Here is a 27,820-nt window from a genome sequence, read left to right on the forward strand (position 1 = left end):
CAAAAGGCAAAGGGAGAAGGGAAAAGGCAAAGGGAGAAAACAAAAGGCAAAGGGAGAAGGCAAAAGGCAAAGGGAAAAGGCAAAAGGCAAAGGGAGAAAACAAAAGGCAAAGGGAGAAGGCAAAAGGCAAAGGGAGAAGGCAAAAGGCAAAGGGAGAAGGCAAAAGGCAAAGGAGAAAGCAAAAGGCAAAGGGAGAAGGCAAAAGGCAAAGGGAAAAGGCAAAAGGCAAAGGAGAAGGCAAAAGGCAAAGGAGAAGGCAAAACGCAAAGGGAGAAGGCAAAAGGCAAAGGGAGAAAGCAAAAGGCAAAGGGAGAATGCAAAAGGCATAGGAGAAGGACAAATTGTCCCCAGGACAAATTGTCCTAGGAAAAATTGTCCCAGGACAAATTGTCCCAGGACAAAATGTCCCCAGGACAAATTCTCCCCAAGACAAATTGTCCCAGGACAAATTGTCCCAGGACAATTTGTCCCAAGACAATTTGTCCTGGGGACAAATTGTCCCCAGGACAAATTCTGAATAAATGCAGATTTAATTCTGAATAAATGCAGAATTAATTCTGAATTAATGCAGAAAAAGTGCGGAATTTATTTTGAATTAATGCAAAATTTATTCTGAATTAATGCAGTATTTATTCTGAATAAATGCAGAACTTATTCTGAATGAATGCAGAATTTATTCTGAATTAATGCAGAATTTATTCTGAATTAATGCAAAATTAATTCTGAATAAATGCAGAACTAATTCTGAATTAATGCAGAATTAATTCAGAATTTATTCTGAATTAATTCAGAATTTATTCTGAATTAATTCAGAATTTATACTGAATAAATGTAGAATTAATGAAGAATTAATGAAGAATTTATTCTGAATTAATTCAGAATAAATTCAGCATTAATTCAGAATAAAACCTGCATTTATTCAGAATAAATACTGCATTAATTCAGAATAAATTCTGCATTAATTCAGAAAAAATTCTGCATTAATTCAGAATTAATTCTGAATTAATGCAGAATTAATTCAGAGTTTATTCTGAATAAATGCAGAATTAATTCTGAATTAATGCAGAAAAAATGCGGAATTTATTCTGAATTAATGCAGAATTTATTCTGAATTAATGCAGAATTAATTCTGAATAAATACAGAATTAATTCTGAATTAATTAATGCAGAATAAAAGATCGTGAACTTACGTAGACAAGGTGCTTCAGCTTTCTTTTCAACATTCTATATTCTTTACGAGAGCTATGCTGCCATGAAGCATCCATGATCGTATGTAAGATGAAGAAAACGACAGGCGCTCCGTCGTGAGTCGACGATACGTCGGCGATCGTTCTAAAAGATCGCTCGTACACCCCGAAACGCCATGACGACGAAAAACTTAGCAATAACCGTTCAGAACGTGACGGAACACGACAAGAAGTCGATCAAGAACCTCAAACTCGCTCGCTACAGGGCTTTTCGAGTGTAACGCGCGCTAAAACATCGCGAAAAAATCTCACATTCTCTGAATAAACACAGAATTTATTCTGACTTAACTCAGGATTTATTCTGAATTAATTCAGAATTTATTCTGAATTAATTCAGAATTTATACTGAATTAATGTAGAATTAATGAAGAATTATTGAAGAATTTATTCTGCATTAATTCAGAATAAAATTTAGCATTAATTCAAAATAAAATCTGCATTAATTCAGAATTAATTCTGAATTAATGCAGATTTTTTTCTGAATTATTGCAGAAATAATTCTGATAAAATGCAAAATAAATTCTAAATTAATGCAGAATAAATGCGGAATTTATTCTGAATAAATGCAAAATTTATTCTGAATTAATGCCGAATTTATTCTCAATTATTGCACAATAAATGCGAAATTTATTCTCAATTAAATCAGAATTTATTCTGAATAAATGCAGAAATTATTCTAGATTAATGCAGAATTTATTCTGAAATAATGCAGAATTTATTTTCAATTATTGCAGAATTCATTCTGAATAAATGCAGAATTAATTCTTAATTAATGCAGAATAAATCGGGAATTTATTCTGCATTAATTCAGAATTTATTCTGAATTAACTTAGAATTTCAAGGACAAATTGTCCCCAGGACAAATTGTCCCAGGACAAATTGTCTCACGAAAAATTGTCTCAGGACAAATTGTCCCAGGACAAATTGTCCCCAGGACAAATTGTCCCCAGGAAAAATTGTCCCCACGACAAATTGTCCCCAGGACAAATTGTCCCAGGACAAATTGTCTCACGACAAATTGTCCCACGACAAATTGTCCCAGGACAAATTGTCCCAGGACAAATTGTCGCAGGACAAATTGTCCCAGGACAAATTGTCCCAGGACAAATTGTCACAGGACAAATTGTCCCAAGGACACATTGTCCCCACGACAAATTGTCCCCAGGACAAATTGTCCCCAGGAAAAATTGTCCCCACGACAAATTGTCCCCAGGACAAATTGTCCCAGGACAAATTGTCTCACGACAAATTGTCCCACGACAAATTGTCCCAGGACAAATTGTCCCAGGACAAATTGTCGCAGGACAAATTGTCCCAGGACAAATTGTCCCAGGACAAATTGTCACAGGACAAATTGTCCCAAGGACACATTGTCCCCACGACAAATTGTCCCAGGACAAATTGTCACAGGACAAACTGTCCCAGGACAAATTGTCGCAGGACAAATTGTCCCCACGACAAATTGTTCCAGGACAAATTGTCCCAGGACAAATTGTCCCAACGACAAATCGTCCCCAGGACAAATTGTCCAGAGGACAAATTGTCTTAGGACAAATTGTCCCAGGACAAATTGTCCCAGGACAAATTGTCCCCAGGACAAATTGTCCCAGGACGAATTGTACCAGGACAAATTGTCCTCAGGACAAATTGTCTTCAGGACAATTTGTCCCCAGGACAAATTGTCCGAGGACAAATTGTCCCAGGACAAATTGTCCCAGGAAAAATTTATTTGAGAGCCTGTGCTATTACTTGAAGCAATTTAGATTTAAATGAAAACATGTGCATTCATATGAAAGCCTGTGCATTCAAATGAAAGCCTGTGCATTCAAATGAAAGCCTGTGCATTCAAATGAAAGCCTGTGCATTCAAATGAAAGCCTGTGCAATCAAATGAAAGCATGTGCATTCAAATGAAAGCATGTGCATTCAAATGAAAGCCTGTGCATTCAAATGTAAGCCTGTGCATTCAAATGAAAGCAAGTGCATTCAAATGAAAGCCTGTGCATTCAAATGAAAGCCTGTGCATTCAAATGAAAGCCTTTGCATTCAAATGAAAGCCAGTGCATTCAAATGAAAGCCTGTTTATTCAAATGAAAGCCTGTGCATTTATTTGGGAGCCTGTGCACTTACTTGAGGCCCTGTGCATTCAAATGAAAGCCTGTGCATTCAAATGAAAGCCTGTGCACTTACTTGAGGCCCTGTGGATTCAGTCGAACTATGCCTTATCTGATGCATAAAAATGTTTTCAACCCTGCCTGAGCCTTTAGAAAATGGAAATTTTCGCGGGCCTTTCGTAATGTTGCCTCTTTTTCATCTTTTGCGCATGGTAACTTTGTCGATTGTTTTTGCGCATCAAAACCTTGACGACCGTTTTTGCGCATCAAAACGCTTGCCATCGTTTTAGCGCATCAAAAGTATTGCGATCGTTTTTGCGCATCAAAACCTTTGCGATCGTTTCTGCGCATCAAAACTATGGCGATCGTTTTTGCGCATCAAAACTATTGCGATCGTTTTGCGTATCAAAACTATTGCGATCGTTTTTGCGCATGAAAACTACTCGCGCATCAAAACTTTTTGCGAACGTTTTTGCGCATCAAAACTTTTGCGATCGTTTTTGCGCGAATGATCCAATACTAAGAGAATTATAACTGTTAGTGAAACAGAATAGCTATTTTATTAATATCCTAATGGGGCCTCACTTTTCAAATCAAACTTTTTCGCTTGTTTTACGATGGGAATCAGTCGAGCGGTGTGTTATCTAAGGAAAAAAATGTTTTCAACGCTTCCTAAGCCTTCATAAGAGTAGAATTTTCGCGGCCCGGTTCCTAATGGGGCCCAATTTTTATGTAAAACATTTTCGCTTATTTTATGCTGGAAATCAGCCGAACGATGTCTTATCTGTTGCAGAAAAACGTTTTCAACGCTTTCTTAGCTTTTATAAGAGTAAAATTTTCGCGGCCCGGTTCCTAATGGGGCCCCAATTTCTTCTGAAATTGTTTTTCTTATTTTACGCTGGGAATCAATCAAGCGATGTTTTATCTGATGCAGATAAATGTTTTCAACGCTTCTTTAGCCTTTAAAAGAGCGAAATTTTCGCGGCCCGGATTCTAATGGGGCCCCATTTTTATTAATGGGGCCCCATTTTTATCTAAAACATTTTCGCTTGTTTTACGCTGGGAATCAGTCCAGCGGTGTCTTATCTGATGCATAAAAACGTTTTCAACGCTTCCTTAGCCTTTGAAAGAGCCAAATTTTCGCGGCCAGGTTCCTAATGGGGCCCCAATTTTTTCTGAAATTGTTTTTCTTATTTTACGCTGGGAATCAATCAAGCGATGTTTTTTTCTCATCCAGAAAAATGTTTTCAACGCTTCCTTAGCCTTTAAAAGAGCGAAATTTTCGCGACCCTGTTCCTAATGGGGCCCCATTTTTATCTAAAACATTTTCGCTTATTTTATGCTGGGAATCATCCGCACGATGTCTTATCTCAAGCAGAAAAACGTTTTCAACGCTTCCTTAGACTTTTAAAGAGCCAAATTTCCGCGGCCAGGTTCCTAATGGGGGCCCCATTTTCATCTAAGATTGTTTCTCTTGTTTTACGCCGAGAATCGGTCGAGCGATGTAAGAGATTGTTTGTCTGATTCCTAGCGTGAAATTAGCGAATATTTTTTAGATAAAAACGAGGCCCCATTATTAGGAACCGGTCCTTAAAATTTTGTTCATTTAAAAGGCAAAGGAAGCGTTGGAAACGTTTTTCTGCATCAAATAAAATCTTGTTCGACTGATTTCTAGCGTCAAATGTACTATTATTTTATAGACAAAAATGAGGCCCCATTAGGAACCAGGCCGCGACAATTTTTCATTTCATTAACCGTAAAGCAAAATCATATCTGAAGGAGCTGAAGGGGTCTGTCTGAAGGTTACTTTATTTATGATAAGCACGTGACTGTACAAGCAGTCAATAACCCGGACAACTGTAATATTAAAAAGCTTGATTCACTTACGGAAATACTGAAATAAAAATTTATTTGGTGGACTGGTGATGATGGTGCTGGTGGTGGAGGTGCTTAGAGGTGATGGAGGTGCTATTGGTGCTGGAGGTGATGATGATGATGATGATGATGATGATGATGATGATGATGATGATGATGATGATGATGATGATGATGATGATGATGATGATGATGATGAATTGATGATGGGGGAACCTAGCTACCTAACTACCTAGCTACCTACCTGACTAGTAATTTAATTATTTATTATTTATATAAGTTTAAATAATTAGTTATGTATTACCTTCTTTCTTGGCCCGATGACGATGAGGCGGCTGCGTCGTCTTCGCGTCTGCCAAGAGATGAAAAAAATAATAACATTTGCTACGTAGAAAAACGCGATCTTAGGCTGCAGTCGTCTTGAGGGGCTGGCGTCGTCCTTCGGCGGCTGCGTCGTCTTCGCGTCTGCCAAGAGATGAAAAAAAAATAATAACATCTGCTACGTAGAAAAACGCGATCTTAGGCTGCAGTCGTCTTGAGGCGCTGTCGTCGTCCTTCGGCGGCTGCGTCGTCTTCGCGTCTGCCAAGAGATGAAAACCAATTAATAAAATTTGCTACGTACAAAAACGCGATCTTAGGCTGCAGTCGTCTTGAGGCGCTGGCGTCGTCCTTCGGCGGCATCTTGCATCCAACCTAAATCTCAAAAGAAGCCAGCAAGGGAAAAAACAAACGGTCCATACAGATACCTCTAGTGTTGACGGCTTCGTCCACATCCGTCGTCTTCATCCGTCGTCTTCATCCCCACGTCTGCATCTAAAACTCAAAAAAGAGCAAGCATGGGGGAAAATGTGGGCGTTATATACAGATACCTCGTGTCTTCGTCCCCATCCTCCACTTACCAGTCCTGCGACGACTTTGACGGGGCGTAGCACTCTTCCTCCGCGTCGGTGACGTCCTGCCAAAGGAAAAATGAATTAGAAAAATGACGTCAAAAATTTGATTGATTAAATGCTGATATAGTACATATTATTATTTATTTATTTATTCCTCTAATTCCTCTACCCTAACTGCCTCTAAAATAAAGATGATAGATGATGACGTGGAGATGACGTGTAGATGACGTGTAAATGACGAAAATGACGTGTAAATGACGAAAATGAAGTGTCAATGGAGAAAATGAAGTGTAAATGGCGAAAATGAAGTGTAAATGGAAAAGGTAGAAGAATGAAGTGCAATAAATGGAGTGAAGGCTGCTAAATGAAATAATGACAGGTGGAAGGTGATCTGAGTGGGAGGTCCACTGTCAAACAAAAATCTGTCTTGACATTGACAGACATGTACCTAAAAACGGGCAACAGTTAAGATAGATGCAATAATTAAATGACCGTCACAATCCACGTGACTTACTGACGAGTCTCCTCCCCCCGCTCGCTCGGAGGCGGGGTCAAGCTGCGAACACAAACGAAAAATCGCCTTACTGTCGAGGCTTACCTAAACTCGCCACGCACACTTCCCGAGCATCATCGCATCTTCAGCTTCTCCGATTCAATGATTGCAGAGAGCCTAAAAGGGGACCCCTCTCGATAAACGATAGTACGAGACGTAGACGCTGCTAAGAGACGCGCGCGGAGCAGCGAACGTCGCGAACGACGCACTGAGCGACGCACGTGGCGAAGAAAAGCCCTCGCACGCCTCTAAAAAACACCAGACGAAGCACAAACCTGCAGGCGTGAAGACAGGCTGCGTGCGTGGCGACAGGCAGCGTCCGTTCGCCTTCCGATCGAGCGAGAAGCGAGCGAGGAATCCGCGTGGCTGCTGCTCCGCTATCTGCACGAATGATGTCGGCTGTTGTCTGCGATTGCGTGAGACGAAATACTAGAAGGCGTTTTGAAGCGTGCGATTGACGTCCTAATTGTCTGTGCAAGATAGGAAAGTATAGTCACGTGCTTATTTAACCTGGTGTTTGACAGCTGGGATTGATTCGATTAGAAATTTCTGGCGGTTGTTGTCCGGGGGGTTGCGTGTATACGGGGTTGTGACTTCAGTCATTTGTTTGAAACGACTCCATATGAGACAAAGGGGACGAAGGAGGACGGATTCGGCTGTCGCGAAGGGTAAGTTATGCATTCGCGTGTCATTTCGCACCGCACGTTCCGGTTCTGGGGCCCTATTCGCCTTCGACGGATTTTACTACTACTTTCCTTCGTTCCCTTCGCGATTTTGAGAGTTTAAGCTTCTCACGGTGAGGTTTGGAGCGTGTTCGGGGGTCCGTTAACGTTGCGCGTAGGAAACTGGGTGCCCGAAGGGGGAGAAGCGCGTTTTTCCACGATTTTCGCAGTCGCGAGCGTTTTATACTGCGCGGCTGGGTTTAAAACGGGGTCCTGTGTCTTTGTTCCGTTTGTGTCTATCCGAAGTAGTCGTTTTCTGTTTCTTGGGGAGGTTTTCTTAGTTCCATAGGTGGACGTGTACTTATTTTTTATTTTTTTATTTTTTAGTACTTTTTTAGGGGAAAGCATTTTCTTTGAACGAGGAGGTTTGGGACGTTTTATCGTTCATTGGAATTTTTCAAAGGTAATACCCTGGACAGAATTATTTATTCCTTTCGTTCACATTGTGACAGTGTTATTAGAAACTCGTGGGGCTCATTCAAGGGGTTCAATCAGATAAGTGCCTCGTAGTTTTATGCGTTAATGGGAGCTTTGTGTTTTTGTGTATTATATAGGAAGAAGTCGAGCGGCGATTAGCATAAGGTATCGGTTTCTTTTTAGTTTTTCGATTATTCTGTACTCTCGTTTTTATCTAGGGGAACTCACTTGGAAGGAAGAACAGAGGACAGAAGACACGCACAGGGAGGAAAAAGATCGACAGGGCCAAAGGAAGGGCAAGTGGAGGAAGATTATCAACAGGTACGGAATTATTTTACATTTGTTTATCACACTTCATTTTTTTGTTTAGGAACTCACAATGGGATAGGACGAGGATGTGAGAGACGGACAAGGGACACGCACAGGGAAGGAAAGGAATCGACAAGGACAAAGGAAGGGCACGTGGAGGAAGACTACCAACAGGTACGGAATTGTTTTACATTTGTTTATCACACTGCACTTCTTCTATTTCTTTTATTTAGGAACACTCAATGGGATGGAAGGACGATGCATGAGAAAGATAAGGGACACGCACAGGGAAAGGACGGGATCAACACGGACAAGGGAAGTACAAGTGGAGGAAGGCTATCAACAGGTACGGAATTGTTTTGCATTTGTTTATCACACTTCATTTCTTCTATTTCTTTTATTTACGAACACTCAATGGGATGGAACGACGATGCAGGAGAAGAACAAGGGCCACGCACAGGGAAAGGAAGGGATCAACTCGGATAAGGGAAGTACAAGTGGAAGAAGGCTATGACTTACATTTGTTTATCACACTTCAACTTCCTTTATTTAGGAACACTCAATGAATGGGATGGGACGACGATGCAGGAGACGGACAAGGGATAGGGGACCTCAGGGTTAGGATCAGGGTGGGTCAGGGGTGGGAGTAGGGAGTAGGACGAACGGAACTCGCTTCCCGTTATAGCAGTATTTTATATACCTGGAGATTGGCATGTTTTGAAAGGTGTCATCAGCCTTCCTATTGTACTTCTTTGTCGTCCAGGGAATATTCGTTTTCTGTTAATTAATTACTGTTGGGATCATTGCATTATTATTTCTAATTGTTCGTTTTAGGCTCTTATCTCTATGTCATTGGTATGTCTAAGAGATATTGATTGATAGAAGGCAAGGAGCTGGGATTTTAAAAGGTACGTCAGCGCCACCATCAAAATTGAATATATGTTTTCATTCATATGGCAACAGGCGACAAAGAAAAGAATTAGCAAAATGAAAAATGACTTTATGTGTCTTACTTTGCATTACGTAATAATTTTTTGATTAGCACTAGGCGCATAATACAATCACGCGCGCTCGCGTCGCACGTGCTCGCAGTAGTTAGACGCGAGAACAGCTAGGGTCGCACAACGAGTCGAAAGTAGGATGAGTCATGTCAAATTTTATTTGAATAAAGTCCCGGATGTAGATACAAAAATTAAACAGAGTTTCCCCTCTCCTCCATCCACCCCCTCGCCCCACATGGGAGGCAAGGCCAGGTGGGCACCTGCTGTGAGTCAAAGGACTCGTGGGGTCACTCCATACTCCCCCGCGGAGGGTGAGCCCGTTTAACCTCCTGGCTCCGAGCCTTGGACTGTGAAAGTGGCAGCTGGGATGTCAGTCCACTCACAGGTGCAATTCCAAGGGGCGTCACTGATTTACCCGCCAGTGCTCTGCCTTACGCGGGGAGGCAACTCTATAGCCTCTGCAGAGGTATGGCCTATTTATCGCTCTTGGCCACAGAGGGATGGCTGCGTCTGCCTCGTCGGATTGGAGGAACAACTACACGGCAAACCAATTGACAAAGGGGAAAACAAAGAAAAGTACCTGTCGTCGGCCAAAGTCTCGAGTAGATAAACGTCCGGAACAACTAAAGACCTATTTGTCGCTCTTGGCCACAGAGGAATTGCTAGCATGAAATATAAGGTCTATGAGTAATTTTATTAGAAATAGAAAATTACTCAAGGGACTATGAGTAAACTTGGGATACCTCTATAGTTATTACTCTAAGCCTAGTACTTATGGAAGACGTTTCTCAACTGAAGCGATGTAACTTCTTACCTCAACATCTGCATAGGGATCCGGATGGTCTTTGACATAGCTACACGCCCGAAGGATATTCTGTCGCGTTTTCGCGGCCCCAAGGGCCCGCTTGAAACAAGGGAAGATACACCTAAAAAATAAAAAACAATTTTATTTTTTGGTTGCTATGGCAACGATACCTTGGCTATCAACAACTCCGGGGTCAGAGAGACCAGATAAAAAATCTCGCCTCTATCCGACAAAGGGAAGGCACTTTGCCAACGTCGCAAAGATGTACAAAAAGCCAAAAAGTTTGCGAGTAGAAATTTCACTCAAAAATTTGACCGACGGCCACCAAACCCTTTCGTCCCTTGCGTACCACCCAATAGAAATCCTCTCCAGGAAAAATCGCGAACGAATTCCTTCAGGGGACGGAGAAAATCGAAAAACAATTTCGAATTTTCTCGTTCGCGATCAAACGACTTAAAAATTGTGCCATTTCGCCACGAAACGTCGCACGACGACCGGACCACGACCAATCGAATCGCCAACGACGACTCTATAAGATTGGTTCAAAGCCATGTCGAAATTCGCGAATTTTCGACATAAAAACGTGTCAAATAAACAAACACGCCTTCTCGCGTGCGTCGAAATCACCCCACCTTTGCGACGCCGTCGTGCCTCAACGACGCCACGTACGGCGACGAACGTACCATCGATCGAAACCCTATATCATCTAGTTTTCGATTTTCGATTCGCCGACGGCATACGATACGCCGTTTGTCGTGGAGCGAGCGCGAAAGTTAAGGGCCACGCCCCCTTTTCGCACATCGAAATCGTCGCAAACGACTCGAAATACGCCACGGAATGCAGCTAAACGCTTCGTAACGTTCCGAAAACATGATTACGCGTCGAAACGAAACGATTCCAGCGCATTTCGCAGGGCGCGTCGCACCTTGGCGACCCGACGCCTCGATTTCGATCGTTTCGCGCCATTGCGAACGGTCGAACGGGTTTTAAACTACTCAAGACTCACCTCTTTCACTCTTTTGACTTCGCTCAAGCTTCGAATCTGTCGTTTTGAGCCATTTTCCATTCATTCGTAACAAACGAGTCAAGCGCGCTAACGCACGCACGTGACTATTGTGGATTATATAAGTGACGTCAAAAAAAGTATTGAAAACAAAGATTTCAAACTATTTACAATCGATAATAGTGTAGCAGGGGTTTGCGAGGGTGTTCGAGGCAAAACGGTACACGTTAAGCGTTAAACGAGCCCGAATTCCACTCGACGGCAGCTCTACACAGTCTGTTCGCTCTAACTCGGTTCGCTTTGTACCTAACCCGATCCCTACCTTCTAAACCTTCACCCCAGTATCTGTCCACGCGGTTCTCGCTTTCCACGTGTCCGTTGCGCCTGTTATGACGACTGGAACGGCGCGTCGTTCGTATTCTCGAAAATTGTCCTAGGACAATTTTATAATTGTCCCAGAACAAATTGTCCCAAGGACAAATTGTCCCAAGGACAATTTTGAAAAGATCCTTTACTCATAATGAAGGTAGAACCTTCACTCCTAATGAAGGTACAGGGTTCTGCCGAGAATATTTTTAGTGTGGGAAGAAGGTATGGAAGGATAGATAAAATACGCAATTTTAAAAAAAGTCCGAGACAATTTTAAAAATCGTCAAAGACAATTTTAAAATGGTCCTAGGCAATTTAAAAAATTTCTTAAAACAATTTTTAAAATTGTCTTGGACCATTTTTAAAACTGTTTTGGCGATTTTTAAATTTTTTAAATTGTCTCAGGACAATTTTAAAAATTGTCCCAAGACAATTTTAAAGGATTGTCTTGGAACAATTTTTAAAATTGTCCTGAGACAATTTTAGACTTGTCTTGGGACAATTTTTAGAATTGTCTGGGGACAATCTTTAGAAATGTCTTGAGATCTACGAATCTACGATCTACGAATCTACGATCTACAAATCTACAAATCTACGATCTATATTTACAATCTACAAATCTAACGATCTACAAATCTACAATCTACAAATCTACGATCTACGAATCTACGATCTACGAATCTCCAATCTACGAATGTACAAATCTACGATCTATATTTACAATCTACAAATCTAACGATCTACAAATCTACAATCTACAAATCTACGATCTACGAATCTACGATCTACGATCTACAATCTACAAATCTACGATCTACAATCTATAATCTACAAATCTACGAATCTACGATCTACAAATCTACGATCTACAAATCTACGATCTACGATCTACGAATCTACAATCTACAAATCTACGATCTACAAATCTACGATCTACGATCTACGAATCTACAATCTACAAATCTAAAAATCTACGATCTACGAATCTACGATCTACAATCTACAAATCTAACGATCTACAAATCTACAAATCTACAAATCTACAATCTACGATCTACAATCTACAAATCTACGATCTACAATCTATAATCTACAAATCTACGAATCTACGATCTACAAATCTACGATCTACAAATCTACAATCTACAAATCGAAGCTACAAATCTACAAAATCGAAGCTACGAATCTACAAATCTACGAATCTACAAATCTACAAATCTACAAATCGAAGCTACAAATCTACTACAAATCTACGATCTACGAATCTACGATCTACAAATGTACAAATCTACGATCTATATTTACAATCTACAAATCAAACGATCTACAAATCTACAATCTACAAATCTACGATCTACAATCTATAATCTACAAATCTACGAATCTACGATCTACAAATCTACGATCTACAAATCTACAATCTACAAATCGAAGCTACAAATCAACAAAATCGAAGCTACGAATCCACAAATCTACGAATCTACAAATCTACAAATCTACAAATCGAAGCTACAAATCTACTACAAATCTACGATCTACGAATCTACGATCTACAAATGTACAAATCATCGATCTATATTTACAATCTACAAATCTAACGATCTACAAATCTACAATCTACAAATCTACGATCTACGAATCTACGATCTACGAATCTACGATCTACGAATCTCCAATCTACGAATCTAACGATCTACAAATCTACAATCTACAAATCTACGATCTACAAATCTACGATCTACGATCTACGAATCTACAATCTACAAATCTAAAAATCTACGATCTACGAATCTACGATCTACAATCTACAAATCTAACGATCTACAAATCTACAAATCTACAAATCTACAATCTACGATCTACAATCTACAAATCTACGATCTACAATCTATAATCTACAAATCTACGAATCTACGATCTACAAATCTACGATCTACAAATCTACGATCTACGATCTACGAATCTACAATCTACAAATCTACGATCTACAAATCTACGATCTACGATCTACGAATCTACAATCTACAAATCTAAAAATCTACGATCTACGAATCTACGATCTACAATCTACAAATCTAACGATCTACAAATCTACAAATCTACAAATCTACAATCTACGATCTACAATCTACAAATACGATCTACAATCTATAATCTACAAATCTACGAATATACGATCTACAAATCTACGATCAACAAATCTACAATCTACAAATCGAAGCTACAAATCTACAAAATCGAAGCTACGAATCTACAAATCTACGAATCTACAAATCTACAAATCTACAAATCGAAGCTACAAATCTACTACAAATCTAAATATCGAAGCTACAAATCTACTACAAATCTACGATCTACGAATCTACGATCTACAAATGTACAAATCTACGATCTATATTTACAATCTACAAATCAAACGATCTACAAATCTACAATCTACAAATCTACGATCTACAATCTATAATCTACAAATCTACGAATCTACGATCTACAAATCTACGATCTACAAATCTACAATCTACAAATCGAAGCTAGAAATCAACAAAATCGAAGCTACGAATCCACAAATCTACGAATCTACAAATCTACAAATCTACAAATCGAAGCTACAAATCTACTACAAATCTACGATCTACGAATCTACGATCTACAAATGTACCAATCTACGATCTATATTTACAATCTACAAATCTAACGATCTACAAATCTACAATCTACAAATCTACGATCTACGAATCTACGATCTACGAATCTACAATCTACGAATCTAACGATCTACAAATCTACAATCTACAAATCTACGATCTACAAATCTACGATCTACGATCTACGAATCTACAATCTACAAATCTAAAAATCTACGATCTACGAATCTACGATCTACAATCTACAAATCTAACGATCTACAAATCTACAAATCTACAAATCTACAATCTACGATCTACAATCTACAAATCTACGATCTACAATCTATAATCTACAAATCTACGAATCTACGATCTACAAATCTACGATCTACAAATCTACAATCTACAAATCGAAGCTACAAATCTACAAAATCGAAGCTACGAATCTACAAATCTACAAATCTACAAATCTACAAATCGAAGCTACAAATCTACTACAAATCTACGATCTACGAATCTACAATCTACAAATCTACAATCTACGAATTTACGATCTACAATCTACAAATCTAAAATCTACAATCTATAATCTACAAATCTACGAATCTACGATCTACAAATCTACGATCTATAATCTACAAATCGAAGCTACAAATCTACGAATCTACAAATCTACAAATCTACAAATCTACAAATCTAGAAATCTACAAATCTACAAATCGAAGCTACAAATCTACTACAAATCTACGATCTACGAATCTACAATCTACAAATCTACAATCTACGACTTTACGATCTACAATCTACAAATCTAAAAATCTACAATCTATAATCTACAAATCTACGAATCTACGATCTACAAATCTACGATCTAAAATCTACAAATCGAAGCTACAAATCTACGAATCTACAAATCTACAAATCTACAAATCTACAAATCTACTACAAATCTACGATCTACGAATCTACGATCTACGAATCTACGATCTACGAATCTACTATCTACAAATCTACGAATCTACAAATCTACAATCTACGAATCTACTATCTACAAATCTACAAATCTACGAATCTACAAATCTACAATCTACAAAACTACAAATCTACGAATCTACAAATCTACTAATCTACAATCTACAAATCTACGATCTACGAATCTACGATCTACGAATCTACAATCTACAAATCTACAAATCTACGATCTATGAATCTACGATCTACGAATCTACAATCTACGAATCTACAAATCTACAATCTACAAATCTACAATCTACAAATCTACAATCTACCTACCATCTAATTTTTCTTGGGACAATTTTTAAAATTGTCTTGGACCATTTTAAAAATTGTCTTGGACGGTTGTTTTGGACGATGTACCCGGCAGTAATTATTGCAAGCTACGGGCTGGCATAACGTTATAGTAGTATGGGTCGACGATAGGCGAGTAAGGGTCGGGGCCGACCCATGCCGACCCATGTGGGCAGAACCCTGAAGGTAGAACTTTTACTCGTTGTGAATGTAGAACCTTCACTAGTAGTAAAGGTAGAACCTTTACTCGTTGTGGAGGTAGAGCCTTTACTCGTAGTGTAGATAGAACCTTCACTAATATAGAAGGTAAAACCTTCCCTTGTTGTGAAGGTATAACCTTCACTCATAGTGAAGGTAGAACTTTCACTCCTAGTGAAGGCAGAACCTTCCCTCGAAGTGAAGGTAGAATCATCACTCTTTGTGAAGGTAGAACCTTCACTCCTAATGAAGGTAAAACTTGTACTACTAATGAAATTAGAACATTCACTACTAATGAATGATCTCTCCTAATGAAGGTAGAACCTTCACTCGTTGTGAAGGTAGAACTTTCACTCGCTGTGAAGGTACAACATACACTCCTAGTGAAGGTAGAACTTTTACTTGTTGAGAATAAATACAGAATTAATTCCGAATAAATGCCGCATTAATTCCGAATAAATGCCGCATTAATTACGAATAAATTCTCCCCAAGACAAATTCTCCCCAGGTAAAATTGTCCCAGGACAAATTGTCCCAGGACAAATTGTACCAAGGACAAATTGTCCCGGGACAAATTGTCCCCAGGAAAAATTGTCCCCAGGACAAATTGTCCGCAGGAAAAATTGTCCAGGACAAATTGTCCAAGGACAAATTGTCCCAGGACAAATTGTCCCAGCAGAAATTGTCCCCAGGACAAATTGTCCCAGAACAAATTGTCCCCAGGACAAATTATCCTGGGGACAAATTGTCCCAGGACAAATTGTCCCCAGCACAAATTGCCCCAGGATAAATTGTCAGAGGATAAAAGATTGTCCCAGGACAATTTGTCCAGGGGACAAATTGTCCGAGGACAAATTGTCCAGGGGACAAATTGTCCCAGGACAAATTGTCCCAGGACATATTGACCCCAGGAGAAATTGTCCCAGAAAAAATTGTCCCCAAGACAAATTGTCGCAGGACAATTTGTCCTGGGGACAAAATGTCCCAGGACAAATTGTCCTGGGACAATTTGTCCTGGGACAATTTGTCCTGGGACAAATTGTCTCAGGACAAATTGTCCCACGACAAATTGTCCCGGGACAAATTGTCCCAGGACAAATTGTCCCAGGAGAAATTGTCCCCAGGACAAATTGTCCCAGAACAAATTCTCCCAAAAATTACAGCGAAATTACAGGGGGTTAGCAAACGGGTCTCTCCTGTAATAGATTACAGTGAAATTACAGGGGGTTAGAGAAGGGGTCTCTCCTGTGATAAACTACAGCGAAATTACAGGGGCTACCCAACGGGTCTCTCCTGTAATAAATTACAGCGAAATTACAGGGGCTAGCCAACGGGTCTCTCCTGTGAGGACAAATTGACCCAGGAAAAATTGTCCGAGGACAAATTGTCCCCAGGACAAATTGTCCCAGGACAAATTGTCCAAGGACAAATTGTCCCCAGGATAAATTGTCCCCAAGACAAATTTTCCCAGGACAAATTGTCCTAGGACAAATTCTCCCAGGACAAATAGTCCCAGGACAAATTGTCCCTGGACAAATTGTCCCAGGACCAATTGTCCCCAGGACAAATAGTCCCAGGACAAATTGTCCCTGGACAAATTGTCCCTGGACAAATTGTCCCAGGACCAATTGTCCCCAGGACAAATTGTGCCAGGACAATTTGTCCTGGGGACAAATTGTGCAAGGACAATTTGTGCCAGGACAATTTGTCCCAGGACAAATTCTCCCCAGGAGAAATTCTCCCAGGACAAATTGTCCCTGGACAAATTGTCCCAGGACAATATGTCCTGGGGACAATTGTCCCCAGGACAACTCTACCCACATCACATACCTTTGCCCCCTCGAGAGTCATCCTTCCTTCTGATTGCCTTCCCTTTCTTTCCTCCCCTTCCCACACGCGTCCCTTGCTTATATCCTTCTTCTTTACATATATAAAGAAACAAATTAGAGACCCCTCAATAACTAAAACTCTACCTACATCACATACCTTTGCTCCATCCATAGCCATCGTTCCTTCTGATTGTTTTTCCTTCCTTTCCCTCCCCTCTCACTCGCGTCCCTTGCTTATATCCATCTTTCTTACGCTCTTACACATCTAAAGAAACGAATTAGAGACCCCGCAATAACTAAAACTCTACCTACATCACATACCATCGATCCCTTGATATTCCTTCTCTTCCTTGCCTGCCTGTTTCTCTTCTCCCTCAGGCCCCATCTCCTTGTCATTGTTCCTCCCATCCCTATGCCCCTAAGAAAACTAATTAGAAATATGTAACACAATTAGGAACCATTATATACCTATCAGTATTGACTCTGCCCTAACATTGCCCCTATACACATTAACAAAGCCACACAACTCATAAACAATTGCACGGCACTTTTCTGACATCTTCCAGAAAGCCCCTGTTTACAAAAAGGGAGAAGGCAAAAGGCAAAGGGAGAAGGCAAAAGGCAAAGGGAAAAGGCAAAAGGCAAAGGGAGAAGGCAAAAGGCAAAGGGAAAAGGCAAAAGGCAAAGAAGAAGGCACCGGTGCCATTCGATTCGTCGTGGTCTGACAAATAAAACCTGGTACCACGTTTACCAATTTTCGCCAATTTTTGACATAAAATTAAGCGAAACCAACAATACGCCTACGCGCGTACACCGTAAACGACACAACCTTAACCGTGCCGCCACTCCGCGACGGCGCGTCGTACGACGATAAGCGGCACTTCGATCGAGAGGGCATATGGTGCAGTTTACAAATTGCCGCCACTCGACGGCATCCGAGTCGCCGTTTGCCGTAGAGCACGTGCGAAAGAAAGGGAACACGCCCCCTTTTACGGACACATTAATTCGGCAAAAACGACGCCAAAAGCGACGCTTCGCGTCGCAAAACGTTCTAAACCGTCTCGAATCCTTCGTTTCGAAGCCATTCGAAGCTCGCGCCACAACTTGGCGACGCGACGCGTTCGTACGCGCGCTCCGCGGGCGACGAACGCTCTAAAACTGCTTCGTAACTATCTACTACTTACATTTTGACGTCGCTCGGACCTTCGCATCGTAGAAAACGAGCCAGAAACAGTGTTTCTTCGAAAGGGGACGCGCGCGCTAACATAAGCACGTGACCTCTCGGGTTTAACAATGTGACGTCATAAATAAACTATTACAAATCGGGGTTTCAAACTGCTACGCCTATAGAATGGCACGGCAACACGTACAGAGCGGTTTCGCGAAGATTGGACGAGTGTAATTTGTCCCCAGGACAAACTGTCGATGGACAAATTGTCCCAGGAAAAATTGTCCCCAGGACAAATTGTCCCAGGACAAATTGTCCCAGGACAAATTGACCCAGGAAAAATTGTCCCAGGACAAATTGTCCACAGGACAAATTGACCCAGGACAAATTGTCCCAGGACAAATTGTGCCAGGACAAATTGTCCCAGGATAAATTGTGCCAGCACAATTTGACACAAGAAAAATTGTCCCAAGGAAAAATTGTCCCAAGACAAATTGTCCCCAGGACAAATTGTCCCCAGGACAAATTGTCCCAGGACAAATTGTCCCCAGCACAAATTGTTCCAAGGAGAAATTGTCCCAGGACAAATTGTCCTAGGACAAAATTTCCCCAGGACAAATTGTCCCCAAAACAAATTGTCATAGAACAAATTATCCCAGGACCAATTGTCCCCAGGACAAATTGTCCCCAGGAAAAATTGTCGCAGAACAAATTCTCAAAAAATTACAGAGAAATTACAGGGGGTTAGCCAACGTGTCTCTCCTGTAATAAATTACAGAGAAATTACAGGGGGTTAGCCAACTGGTCTCTCCTGTAATAAATTACATGGAAATTACAGGGGGTGTATATAATCTGGCAGGCGGTGTACGTACTCCGCCAGCAGGCGGTGTATATATTCCGGCAGGCGGTGTCAATATTCCGGCAGGCGGTGTAAATATTCCGGCTGGCGGTGTATACATTCTGGCAGGCGGTGTAAGTACTCAGCCAGCAGGCGGTGTATATATTCCGGCAGGCGGCGAACGTACTCCACAAGCAGGCGGTGTATGTATTCCGGCAGGCGGTGTATATATTCTGGCAGGCGGTGTATATATTCCGGCAGGCGGGGTAAATATTCCGGCAGGCGGCGTAGATATTTCGGCAGGCGGCGTATATATTCCGGGAGGCGGTGTACGTACACCGCCGGCAGGCGGTGTATATATTCTGGCAGGCGGGGTACGTACTCCGCCGGCAGGCGGTGTATATATTCCGGCAGGCGGTGTATATATTCAGGCAGGCGGTGTATATATTCTGGCAGGCGGTGTAAGTACTCAGCGAGCAGGCGGTGTATATTTTCCGGCAAGCGGTGTACGTACTCCGCCAGCAGGGGGTGTATATATTCCGGCAGGCGGTGTATATATTCCGGCAAGCGGTGTACGTACTCCGCCAGCGGGCGGTGTAGATATTCTGGCAGGCGGTGTAGATATTCTGGCAGGCGGTGTACGTACTCCGCCTGCAGGCGGTGTATATATTTTGGCAGGCGGTGTAAGTACTCCGCCTGCAGGCGGTGTATATATTCTGGCAGGCGGTGTACGTACTCCGCCGGCAGGCGGTGTATATATTCTCGCAGGCGGCGTACGTACTCCGCCAGCAGGCGGTGTATATATTCCGGCAAGCGGTGTACCTACTCCGCCACCAGTCGGTGTATATATTCCGGCAGGCGGTGTATATATTCCGGAAAGCGGTGTACGTACTCCGCCAGCAGGCGGAGTAGATATTTTAGCAGGCAGTGTACGTACTCCACCGGCATTCGATGTACGTACTCCGCCGGCAGGCGGTGTATATAATCTGGCAGGCGGTGTATATTTTCTGGCAGGCTGTGTACGTACTCTGCCGGCAGGCGGCGTAGATATTCCGGCAGGCGGCGTATATATTCCGGCAAGCGGTGTACGTACTCCGCCAGAGGGCGGTGTAGATATTCTGGCAGGCGGTGTATTCCTGCAGGCGGTGTATATATTCCGGCAGGCGGTGTACGTACTCCGCCAGCATGCGGTGTATATATTCCTGCAGGCGGTGTATATATTCTGGCAGGCGGTGTAAGTACTCCGCCAGCAGGCGGTGTATGTATTCCGGCAGGCGGTGTATATATTCCGGCAGGCGGTGTATGTACTCCGCCAGAGGCGGTGTATATATTCCGGCAGGCGGTGTATTCCGGCAGGCGGTGTAGATATTCTGGCAGGCGGTGTAAGTACTCCGCCAGCAGCCGGTGTATATTTTCCGGCAGGCGGTTTATTCCGGCAGGCGGTGTAGATATTCTGGCAGGCGGTGTATATATTCTGGCAGGCGGGGTACGTACTCCGCCAGCAGGCGGTGTATATATTCCGGCAAGCGGTGTATATATTCCGGCAGGCGGTGTATATATTCCGGCAGGCGGTGTACGTACTCCGCCGGCAGGCGGTGTAGATATTCTGGCAGGCGGTGTACGTACTCCGCCGGCAGGCGGTGTATATATTCTGGCAGGCGGGGTACGTACTCCGTCGGAAGGCGGTGTATATATTCCGGCAGGCGGTGTATATATTCAGGCAGGCGGTGTATATATTCTGGCAGGCGGTGTAAGTACTCAGCCAGCAGGTGGTGTATATTTTCCGGCAAGCGGTGTACGTACTACGCCAGCAGGCGGTGTATATATTCTGGGAGGCGGTGTACGTACTCCTCCAGCAGGCGGTGCATATATTCCGTTAAGTGGTGCACGTACTCCGCCAGCAGGCGGTGTAGATATTCTGGCAGGCGGTGTAGATATTTTGGCAGGCGGGGTATATATTCTGGCAGGCAGTGTACCTACTCCGCCAGCAGGCGGTGTATATATTCCGGCAGGCTGTGTATATATTCCGGAAAGCGGTGTAAGTACTCCGCAAGCAGGCTGTGTATATATTCCGGAAGGCGGTGTAGATATTCCGGCAGGCGGTGAACGTACTCCACCAGCAGGCGGTGTATATATTCCTGCAAGCGGTGTAGATATTTTGGCAGGCGGTGTATATATTCTGGCAGGCGGTGTACGTACTCCGCCGGCAGGCGGTGTATATATTCCGGAAAACGGTGTATATATTCCGAAAGGCAGTGTACGTACTCCGCCGGAAGGCGGTGTATATATACCCGCAGGCGTGTACGTACTCCGCCGGCAGGCTGTGTATATACTCCGGAGAGCGGTGTATATATTCCGGAAGGCAGCGTACGTACTTTGCCGACAGGCGTTGTATATATTCCGGCAAGCGGTGTACGTACTCCGCCGGCAGGCTTTGTATATATTCCGGGAAGCGGTGTACGTACTCCGCCGGCAGGCTTTGTATATATTACGGCAAGCGGTGTACGTACTTCGCCGGCAGGCGGTGTATATATTACGGCAAGCGGTGTACATACTCCGGAGGCAGGCGGTGTATATATTACGGCAAGCGGTGCACATACTCCGCGGGCAGGCGGTGTATATATTCCGGCAGGCGTGTACGTACTCCGCAGGAGGCGGTGTATATATTCCGGCAAGCGTTGTATATATTCCGGAAGGCAGTGTACGTACTTTGCCGACAGGCGTTGTATATATTCCGGCAGGCGTGTACGTACTCCGCCGGCAGGCGGTGTATATATTCCTGCAAGCGTGTACGTACTCTGCCAGCCGGCGGTGTATATATTACGGCAAGCGGTGTACGTACTCCGCCTGCAGGCGGTGTATATATTCCGGCAGGCGGTGTATATATTCCTGCAGGCGTGTACGTACTCTGCCAGCAGGCGGTGTATATATTACGGCAAGCGGTGTACGTACTCCGCCGGCAGGCGGTGTATATATTCCGGCAGGCGGTTTATATATATTCCGGCAAGCGGTGTACGTACTCCGCCGGCAGGCGGTGTATATATTCCGGCAGGCGGTGTATATACTCCGGCAGGCGGTGTACGTACTCCGCCGGCTGGCGGTGTATATATTCCGGAAAGCGGTGTATATATTCCGGAAGGCAGTGTACGTACTCCACCGGCAGGCTTTTTATATATTCCGGCAAGCGGTGTATATATTACGGCAAGCGGTGTATATATTACGGCAAGCGGTGTACATACTCCGGAGGCAGGCGGTGTATATATTACGGCAAGCGGTGTATATATTCCGGAAGGCAGTGTGCGTACTCCGCCGGAAGGCGGTGTATATATACAGTCAGGCGTGTACGTACTCCGCCGGCAAGCGGTGTATATATTCCGGAAGGCGATGTATATATTCCGGCAAGCGGTGTACGTACTCCGCCAGCAGGCGGTGTACATATTCCGGCAGGCGGTCTATATATTCCGGCAGGCGGTATATATATTCCGGCAGGCGGTGTACGTACTCCGCCGGCAAGCGGTGTATACATTCCGGCAGGCGGTGTATATATTCCGGCAAGCGGTGTATATATTCCGGCAAGAAACTACAACGGCTACAACTACAAGAACTACCACAACGGCTACAAAGGACCTGAAGATAAAGTTGATGGCCTAAACTTTGATTCTAAGGGCCTGAAGATAAAGTTGAGGGCCTAAAGTTTTATTCTAAGGGCCTGAAGATAAAGTTGAGGGCCTAGACTTTGATTCTAAGGGCCTGAAGATAAAGTTGATGGCCTAAACTTTGATTCTAAGGGCCTGAAGATAAAGTTGAGGGCCTAAACTCTGATTCTAAGGCCCTGAAGATAAACTTGATGGCCTAGAAATTGATTCTAAGGCCCTGAAGATAAAGTTGAGGGCCCAACGGGTCTCTCCTGTAATAAATTAGAGCGAAACTACCGGGGCTAGCCAAAGGGTCTCTCCTGTAATAAATTATAGCGAAATTAAAGGGGCTAGCCAAAGGGTCTGTCCTGTAATAAACTACAGCGAAATTACAGGGTGTTAGCAAACGGGTCTCTCCTGTAATAAATTGCAGCGAGATTACAGGGGGTTAGCAAACGGGTCTCTCCTGTAATAAATTACAGCGAAATTACAGGGGCTAGCCAAAGGGTCTCTCCTGTAATAAATTACAGCAAAATTACAGGGGGTTAGCAAAAAAGTCTCTCCTGTAATAAATTACAGCGAAATTACAGGGGGTTAGCAAACAAGTCTCTCCTGTAATAAATTACAGCAAAATTACAGGGGGATAGCCAACGGGTCTTTCCTGTAATAAATTACAGCGAAATTACAGGGGCTAGCAAAAGGGTCTCTCCTGTAATAAATTACAGCGAACTTACAGGGGCTAGCCAACTGGTCTCTCCTGCAATAAATTACAGCGAAGTTACAGGGGGCTAGCCAACGGGTCTCTCCTGTAACAAATTACAGCGAATTTACAGGGGCTAGCCAACGGGTCTCTTCTGTAATAAATTACAGCGAAATTACAGGGGGTTAGCCAACGGGTCTCTTCTGTAATAAATTACAGCGAATTTACAGGGGCTAGCCAACGGGTCTCTTCTGTAATAAATTACAGCGAAATTACTTGGGGTTAGCAAACGGGTATCTCCTGTAATAAATTACAGCGAATTTACAGGGGGCTAGCCAACGGGTGTCTCCTGTAATAAACTACAGCGAAATTACAGGGGGTTAGCCAACGGGTCTCTCCTGTAGTAAATTACAGCGAAATTACAGAGGCTAGCTAACGGGTATCTCCTGTAATAAATTTCAGCGAATTTATAGGGGCTAGCCAATGGGTCTCTCCTGGAATAAATTACAGCCAACTTACAAGGGGCTAGCCAACGGGTCTCTCCTGTAAAAAGTTACAGCCAAATTACAGGGGGCTAGCCAACGGGTCTCTCCTGGAATAAATTACAGCGAAATTACAAAGGCTAGAAAACGGGTCTATCCTAATAATAAATTACAGCGAAATTACACGGGGTTAGCCAACGGGTCTCTCCTGTAATAAATTACAGCGAACTTACACGGGCTAGCTAAGGCCCTGAAGATAAAGTTGAGAGCCTAAACTTTCATTCTAAGGACCTGAAGATAAAGTTGAGGGCCTAAACTTTGATTCTAAGAAGCTAAAGATAAAGTTGAGGGCCTAAACTCTAATTCTAAGACCCTGAAGATAAAGTTGGAGGCCCAAACATTGATTCTAAGGACCTGAGGATAAAGTTGAGGGCTTAACTTTGATTCTAAGAGCCTGAAGGTAAAGGTGAACGCCTAAAATTTGATTCTAAGGGCCTGAAGATAAAGTTGAGGTCCTAAACTTTGATTCTAAGGACTTGAAGATAAAATTGAACGCCTAAACTCCGATTCTAAGGACCTGAAGATAAAATTGAGGGCCTAAATTTTGATTCTGAGGACCTGAAGATAAAGTTGAGGGCCTAAACTCTGATTCTAAGGCCCTGAAGATAAACTTGAGGGCCTAGACTTTGATTCTAATGCCCTGAAGATAAAGTTGAACGCCTAAACTTTGATTCTAAGGGCCTGAAGATAAAGTTGAGGGCCTAAACTTTGATACTAAGAGCCTGAAGATAAAGTTGAACGCCTAAACTTTGATTCTAAGGACCTGAAGATAAAGTTGAGGGCCTAAACTTTGATACAAAGAGCCTGAAGATAAAGTTGAGGGCCTAAACTTTGATTCTAAGGCCCTGAAGATAAAGTTGAGGGCCTAAACTCCGATTCTAAGGACTTGAAGATAAAGTTGAGAGACTAAACTTTGATTCTAAGGACCTGAAGATAAAGTTGAGGAACTAAACTTTGATTCTAGGGACCTGAAGATGAAGTTGACGCTCTAAATTTTCATTCTAAGAACCTGAAGATAAAGTTGAGAGCCTGAACTCTGATTCTAAGGCCCTGAAGATAAAGTTGAGGGCCTAGACTTTGATTCTAAGGCCCTGAAGATAAAGTTGAAGGCCTAAAATTTGATTCTAAGGCCTTGAAGAGAAATTTGAAGGCCAAAACTTTGATTCTAAGGGTCTGAAGTTAAAGTTCAAGGCCAAAACTCTGATTCTAAGGCCCTGAAGATAAACTTGATGGCCTAGAAATAGATTCTAAGGCCCTGAAGATAAAGTTGAGGGCCCAACGGGTCTCTCCTGTAATAAATTAGAGCGAAACTACCGGGGCTAGCCAAAGGGTCTCTCCTGTAATAAATTATAGCGAAATTAAAGGGGCTAGCCAAAGGGTCTGTCCTGTAATAAACTACAGCGAAATTACAGGGTGTTAGCAAACGGGTCTCTCCTGTAATAAATTGCAGCGAGATTACAGGGGGTTAGCAAACGGGTCTCTCCTGTAATAAATTACAGCGAAATTACAGGGGCTAGCCAAAGGGTCTCTCCTGTAATAAATTACAGCAAAATTACAGGGGGTTAGCAAAAAAGTCTCTCCTGTAATAAATTACAGCGAAATTACAGGGGGTTAGCAAACAAGTCTCTCCTGTAATAAATTACAGCAAAATTACAGGGGGATAGCCAACGGGTCTTTCCTGTAATAAATTACAGCGAAATTACAGGGGCTAGCAAAAGGGTCTCTCCTGTAATAAATTACAGCGAACTTACAGGGGCTAGCCAACTGGTCTCTCCTGCAATAAATTACAGCGAAGTTACAGGGGGCTAGCCAACGGGTCTCTCCTGTAACAAATTACAGCGAATTTACAGGGGCTAGCCAACGGGTCTCTTCTGTAATAAATTACAGCGAAATTACAGGGGGTTAGCCAACGGGTCTCTTCTGTAATAAATTACAGCGAATTTACAGGGGCTAGCCAACGGGTCTCTTCTGTAATAAATTACAGCGAAATTACTTGGGGTTAGCAAACGGGTATCTCCTGTAATAAATTACAGCGAATTTACAGGGGGCTAGCCAACGGGTGTCTCCTGTAATAAACTACAGCGAAATTACAGGGGGTTAGCCAACGGGTCTCTCCTGTAGTAAATTACAGCGAAATTACAGAGGCTAGCTAACGGGTATCTCCTGTAATAAATTTCAGCGAATTTATAGGGGCTAGCCAATGGGTCTCTCCTGGAATAAATTACAGCCAACTTACAAGGGGCTAGCCAACGGGTCTCTCCTGTAAAAAGTTACAGCCAAATTACAGGGGGCTAGCCAACGGGTCTCTCCTGGAATAAATTACAGCGAAATTACAAAGGCTAGAAAACGGGTCTATCCTAATAATAAATTACAGCGAAATTACACGGGGTTAGCCAACGGGTCTCTCCTGTAATAAATTACAGCGAACTTACACGGGCTAGCTAAGGCCCTGAAGATAAAGTTGAGAGCCTAAACTTTCATTCTAAGGACCTGAAGATAAAGTTGAGGGCCTAAACTTTGATTCTAAGAAGCTAAAGATAAAGTTGAGGGCCTAAACTCTAATTCTAAGACCCTGAAGATAAAGTTGGAGGCCCAAACATTGATTCTAAGGACCTGAGGATAAAGTTGAGGGCTTAACTTTGATTCTAAGAGCCTGAAGGTAAAGGTGAACGCCTAAAATTTGATTCTAAGGGCCTGAAGATAAAGTTGAGGTCCTAAACTTTGATTCTAAGGACTTGAAGATAAAATTGAACGCCTAAACTCCGATTCTAAGGACCTGAAGATAAAATTGAGGGCCTAAATTTTGATTCTGAGGACCTGAAGATAAAGTTGAGGGCCTAAACTCTGATTCTAAGGCCCTGAAGATAAACTTGAGGGCCTAGACTTTGATTCTAATGCCCTGAAGATAAAGTTGAACGCCTAAACTTTGATTCTAAGGGCCTGAAGATAAAGTTGAGGGCCTAAACTTTGATACTAAGAGCCTGAAGATAAAGTTGAACGCCTAAACTTTGATTCTAAGGACCTGAAGATAAAGTTGAGGGCCTAAACTTTGATACAAAGAGCCTGAAGATAAAGTTGAGGGCCTAAACTTTGATTCTAAGGCCCTGAAGATAAAGTTGAAGGCCTAAACTCCGATTCTAAGGACTTGAAGATAAAGTTGAGAGACTAAACTTTGATTCTAAGGACCTGAAGATAAAGTTGAGGAACTAAACTTTGATTCTAGGGACCTGAAGATGAAGTTGACGCTCTAAATTTTCATTCTAAGAACCTGAAGATAAAGTTGAGAGCCTGAACTCTGATTCTAAGGCCCTGAAGATAAAGTTGAGGGCCTAGACTTTGATTCTAAGGCCCTGAAGATAAAGTTGAAGGCCTAAAATTTGATTCTAAGGCCTTGAAGAGAAATTTGAAGGCCAAAACTTTGATTCTAAGGGTCTGAAGTTAAAGTTCAAGGCCAAAACTCTGATTCTAAGGACCTGAAGATAAAGTTGATGGCCTAGACTTTGATTCTAAGGACCTGAAGATAAAGTTGAGGGCCTAATCTTTTATTCTAAGGGCCTGAAGATAAAGTTGAGGGACTAGACTTTGATTCTAAGGACCTGAAGATAAAGTTGAGGGCCTAAACTCTGATTATAAGGCCCTGAAGATAAAGTTGAGGGCCTAAACTCTAA

The 27,820-nt window shown here is 42.5% G+C and overlaps 4 long non-coding RNA genes across 6 annotated transcripts in view; 1 reads left to right on the top strand and 3 right to left on the bottom strand.

Moving 5' to 3' along the window:
- Positions 1 to 18,502, bottom strand: part of LOC136195101 (uncharacterized) — a 55,115-nt gene extending 36,613 nt beyond the window's left edge. Inside the window, exon 1 of the long non-coding RNA XR_010671785.1 lies at positions 18,454 to 18,502. This is a non-coding gene — a long non-coding RNA (uncharacterized lncRNA). The remainder of the gene's footprint in view (positions 1 to 18,453) is intronic.
- On the top strand, positions 7,264 to 8,694 carry LOC136195312 (uncharacterized). 2 transcript variants are annotated; one of them, XR_010671871.1, is made up of 7 exons: positions 7,264 to 7,349; positions 7,742 to 7,806; positions 7,865 to 7,985; positions 8,039 to 8,141; positions 8,191 to 8,303; positions 8,363 to 8,475; positions 8,683 to 8,694. It is a non-coding gene; the product is annotated as an uncharacterized lncRNA (long non-coding RNA). The 2 variants fall into 2 exon arrangements; XR_010671870.1 differs by having other exon boundaries at positions 7,271 to 7,349; positions 7,731 to 7,806.
- LOC136195313 (uncharacterized) lies at positions 9,274 to 10,931 on the bottom strand. Of its 2 annotated transcripts, none has more exons than XR_010671873.1 (3): positions 10,106 to 10,931; positions 9,945 to 10,056; positions 9,274 to 9,792 (listed from the first exon to the last, which is right to left on the bottom strand). It is a non-coding gene; the product is annotated as an uncharacterized lncRNA (long non-coding RNA). The 2 variants fall into 2 exon arrangements; XR_010671872.1 differs by having other exon boundaries at positions 9,274 to 9,811.
- Positions 17,263 to 17,813, bottom strand: LOC136195296 (uncharacterized). The gene is made up of 4 exons (XR_010671866.1): positions 17,738 to 17,813; positions 17,591 to 17,687; positions 17,427 to 17,534; positions 17,263 to 17,360 (listed from the first exon to the last, which is right to left on the bottom strand). It is a non-coding gene; the product is annotated as an uncharacterized lncRNA (long non-coding RNA).
- Positions 18,503 to 27,820: the final 9,318 nt, after the last annotated feature.

This window comes from Oscarella lobularis, chromosome 14 (assembly GCF_947507565.1).
Source record: "Oscarella lobularis chromosome 14, ooOscLobu1.1, whole genome shotgun sequence".
Taxonomy (NCBI): Eukaryota; Metazoa; Porifera; class Homoscleromorpha; order Homosclerophorida; family Oscarellidae; genus Oscarella; species Oscarella lobularis.